Here is a 5,232-nt window from a genome sequence, read left to right on the forward strand (position 1 = left end):
CTTATAACTTCATAAACTTTTAAGATTTTGACTTAAAAAACTTAGCTTAAAGTAATTATTGTACAGCTGCACAAAAATGTTTTCCTTTATTTCCTTATTCTGTAAGCTTTTTTGTACATGAATGTTCATAGCAGCTTTACTCATAATAGCCAAAAACCTAACCGAAATGCCCATCAGTAGGTGAATGTATTTCATTCTTTTTTTTTTAATTTCAAAATATTACAGGGGTAGAAATGTTTTGGTTACATGTATCAATTTTGTAATGCTCGAGTCAGGGCTATAAGCGTGCCCATCAACCATATACTGTTCATTGTAACTGTTAGGTAGGTTTTCGCCCTCCCCTTTTCCTCCCTCCCCACTGCTTGATTTCCACTAAATTTTACTTCCCTCTATGCACATGTGTGCTCATTGGTTAGTTTCAATTTAATAGCGAGTATATGTGGTGTGTGTTTTTCCATTCTTTAGATACTTCACTTAGGATAATGGTCTCCAGTTCCATCCAGATTGTTGCAAAAGGCCTTAATTCATCTTCATGGCAGAATATTATTCCACAGTATACATATACCACATTTTGTTAATCCACTCATGAATTGGTGCTTGGGTTGATTCCACATCTTTGCAATTGTGAATTGTGCTGCAGTAAACATTTGAGTGCAGATGTCTTTTTGATAAAATGACTTCTTTTCCTTTGGGTAAATACCCAGTAGTGGGATTGCTGGATGTCTACTTTTAGTTCTTTGACGAATCTCCATACTGTTTTCCATAGAGGTTGTACTAATTTGCAGTCCTACCAACATTGTATAAGTGCTTTCTCTCTGCATCCATGCCAGCATCTATTGTTTTTGAAGTTTTTAATAAAAGCCATTTTAACTGGGTAAGGTGATCTCATTGTGGTTTTAATTTGCATTTTCCTGATAATTAGTGATTTTTTCTTTCTTTTTTTGAGACAGAGTCTCACTCTTTTTGCTCGTGCTAGAGTGCCGTGGCGTCAGCCTAGCTCACAGCAACCTCAAACTCGGGCTCAAGTGATTCTCCTGCCTCAGCCTCCTGAGTAGCTGGGATTACAGGTTCACGCCACCATGCCCAGCTAATTTTTCTATTTTTAGTAGAGATGGGGTCTCACTCTTGCTCAGGCTTGTCTTGAACTGCTGACCTCAAGCAATCCTCCCGCCTCAGCATCCCAGAGTGCTAGGATTGCAGGTATGAGCCACCATGCCCGGCTGAGAATTTTTTCATATGTTTATTGGCCATTTGTCTATCGTCTTTGGAAAAGTTCATGTCTTTTGCCCACTTTTTAATGGGGTGGGGTTTGTTTCTTGCTGATTTGGTTGAGTTCTTTGTAGATTCTGTTTATTAGCCCTTTATTGGATGTATAGCTTGCAAATATTTTCTCCCATTCTGTAGGTTGTCTATTTGTTGATTATTTAGCTTTGCAGAAGCTTTTTAATTTAATCAAGTCCCATTAATTTTTGTTGTTGCTATGATTGCCATTGGAGTCTTCTTCATTAATTCTTTGCCTAGGCTGATATCTAGAAGAGTTTTTCCAACATTTTCTTCTAGAATTCTTAGGGTTTCATGCCTTACATTTAAGTCCTTTATCCATCTTGAATTAATTTTTGTGAGTAGTGAGAGAGAGGGATCCTATTTCAATCTTCTGCCTGTGGCTAGCCAATTTTCCCAACACCATTTATTAAATAGGGCTGCTTTCCCCCAGTGTATATTGTTGTCTGCTTTGTCAAAGATCAGTTGGCTGTATGTGATGGTTTTATATATGGCTTCTCTGTTCTGTTCCATTGGTCTGTGTCTCTATCTTTGTGGCAATACCATGCTATTTTGGTTACTGTAGCCTTGTAGTATAGTTTGAAGACAGACCACCTCTTGATGAGAGAGATCTTGCTGAGGAACCTGGGAAGACAGATTTCACTGTCTGCTAAAATCACCCTTCTTGTGGGTATAGAAATCATCCTGGGGTCTGAGGCTTCAATCAGCACATGAAAAACAGCTTTCTGATTTCAAGGAAGCTACTTTTAACTTTTCCCCATTTCCTAAGGTAGAAGTCTGTTGGCGAATAAAAGTCCACATGCTTTCTAATATCACTTCTGTCTCTTGTTGCTATTTATTTACCATTTACCTTTGAAAGTGACCTGCTTAAAGATACGTATTCCATTTTAAAGAGCAATGATTTCTGTAAAATATTGCATGAAACTCAGAAAGTTCCAATAAATATTTTCTCTAGTACTTTGTGAAAATGTAGAAATCTATGAGAAATATTGGGGGAAAGGCACAATGAAGAGGAGAGCGAGGAAAAGCTTATTAAAAATAGAAATCGAACAGAAGACAAAGGATAAACTATATTTTCCAGTATGAATGTGAATACACTGATTTCTCATTTTGACAAATGAGGCAGGAGAAGCCTTTAATTCTGTTTGAGGATGACAGAATGGATTATTTGTGTTATCAGAAATCCTATCTGTCTTCTAAACTAGGATTACATACTCTCTCCTACGCTTTGCAGTATGAGTAAGGACAACATACCCTATATTGCTAGGAAAACAATCAGACATTGCCCAACACTGGAGAGGCAATGTGGATATCTGATTTGAGACAGAACTAGGCAATCTCCAAAAGTCCTCCATTTCAAAATTCTATGATAGGCTAAAAACGGAGAGTGAATATGATACCTGAATTTTCCTAAAAATGGTCTTGATCGTCTCCTTTCAAACTAAGCTGTACCTAAAAACAGGACAATCTATAGCTTAGACTCAGTTTGCGTATGTTTACAGATGTTAGGCCTTTGTTCTCTGGTACTATTGTTTGTTTTTATTTTTAGCAGCCTTTATTTTTTAATATGTAAAACTTTCTACAAATGAAAAGGTATGATGTAATTTATAGGTTATATTTATATGACCATAAAACCTTATTTGCAACCATGGCTGAATTAATTTTTCACATATTCAGACATTATCTTGAGTTATACTTTCGAATGTGCTCATTTGTAGTAATGGCTGTGTCTGTTACTTACTTAGCTGGTCAGCTCCTAACTCCTGCATTTGGGATAGTTCTTCAATAGATCAGTGTAAGGTGCATGACAAACCGGCACTGCTGCAAAGCTGTTTCTCAGAATTGTTCGAGAGTACTCACGAGCCTGGGCATGCCTCTCTGCCCTTGGGTTCTATTTTTACCATCTCATGTTTCTGTGAAACTTGGAAATCTGATTTTTAGAGATATTTGGTTTAGAGTGAATTGTGGGGTATAAACACAAGAACGGAATTGCTCGTGTAACATAATAACACAGGCTTTTGGCCCCCAGGTCTTTTGTTGAGCTGTCACTTGGCGATGGTGACACTGTTAATTTTCTTCTGCCATGGAGAGAACCACTAAATTGGAGTAATGGATTGTGCTGCCAATCAGATTTGACAGAACCTCTAAGAGATTTTGCAATGGGATGAAATCAACATGGTCCAGTTGTACTAACTGTGATTAACAGTATACCTTCATTAAAAAGAGAGGTTTTTTTTAAATGACGTAAAGTGTATTTCTGTATAGTGGATCTGTTTTCCACTGTGTGCTTTCTATAGTATTGTAAATATGGTCCTCACGGTACTATGACCCTTTTAAAGAAAAGTTTAAGTATGGAGTTTAAAAACATAGAGAATGTCCTAAAAATGGAGTTAATGTACCTTTGTATAACTCCCTCTTTTCAAAGCTGTAGAAATGTACAGAAGTCACCAGAAATGGAGGAAGAAAAATGGCTAAAAGTCACCATATAAGAATATGGAAGTGAGTTGGGCCGTGGCCAGCTCCTGCCTTGGCCATGCACACTGGCAACAGAGGAGAGACTATCAAGCTATTTGCCTTCACCCCTGGCCACCTTCATTCAGTTACTAACACTGGGCAGAGATAGGGTGACTTTTTTTTATCTCTAGCATTTCAAAGAGTATTTTTGCCTACACACATTTCTTGATACTCTATAAAACATTCTAGAATTTTTGACTGTTGATATATTGTTTCTTGCCTTTAAAAAGAGTGCTTATGTGCCAACATGCCTTTTAAAGGTCATTGATACCATTTTTGGCAAGTTTTCATACTTTGTCATTCCCATTTATTTTCCCTTCCAATTTCTAGTTTTTCTTTTTTCTTTTTCCTAGTTTTTCTTTATATTCCTCTTTATTTCACTGTAATCTAATAATTTAGTTTTTATTAGAAACATATCAGCTGTAAGTGCTAACTAAACTCATTAAATATCTACTAGAGTTTTAGAGATGGAATGATTCTTAATCTGGTTTATCCTGAATATTTTGACTATTTGATATAAAAAAATAACAGATGGAGAAGAGTAGATGTAGAAACAAAGTGGTTAATGGTATAAAGCATGTTGCCATCACTGGGAAAGCTGGGAAGACAGTCAAATCTTTCCAGTGAAAAATTTGCCCAACCTGCCCAGTTCCAAAGGCTTTGTTGTGTGTGTGTGTGTGTAGGGTGGAAGGGTGACGATGGTGCTGGAGCTGATGCCAGAGATGTTGTGGTGAGGACTTTGAGATGTATATCTTTTTCTGTTGTACCTCTCCTTATCCCATCCCTACCCCAATGCCCTGCTTTGTGTTGAGCACACAGTAGGTGTGACTTATTGTTAGCACTTGTAATCAGTACTTGTCATTTTCCGACTTGTTGATTTCCTGCCACTCTTCTTAGTAACATAGAACATAGCCAAAAAGAGATCATTCTTACAGCCCTGAGGGGCAGAAAATGAAGTTGACTTAATTATCCATTTGTTAACACACCTTACCATATTGAACTTAAAATGAAGTGGAAAGAAAAAGTATGGAAATTTGTTCGTGGTGAGCAAGCTATTAGAACTGCTGCAGGATAACTTGAATTTTTAAACTTTATTTTAGTATTTTAGACATAAAGTATTAAAAGGGTTTATTGCTTTGGATGGGAAAGGCTTCTATCAAGTTGATAGCAGTTCAAGAAAACAACTTGAATATACCAATCATTTGGTTGTTTTTATTTTTGTTTCTAAAATTGCAGATTAACTTTGTGAACTAAGACTCTTGGAAAACAGCCAGTTTCTATGTTTTGATTTTTATGAAAATCAAAATCAAAGAGGGAAAGGTAAAATGATATTTTTTGTTTTAGAAATTAAGCCAACTGTCATAGTGCTAACCAGGAACAGATCTACATTCTTTATTCAGAACATTAACGAATAACTCAATGACTGTTTTATAGAAT

Source organism: Propithecus coquereli, unplaced genomic scaffold, assembly GCF_000956105.1.
Source record: "Propithecus coquereli isolate 6110/MARCELLA unplaced genomic scaffold, Pcoq_1.0 Scaffold16, whole genome shotgun sequence".
In the NCBI taxonomy this organism is placed as follows: Eukaryota; Metazoa; Chordata; class Mammalia; order Primates; family Indriidae; genus Propithecus; species Propithecus coquereli.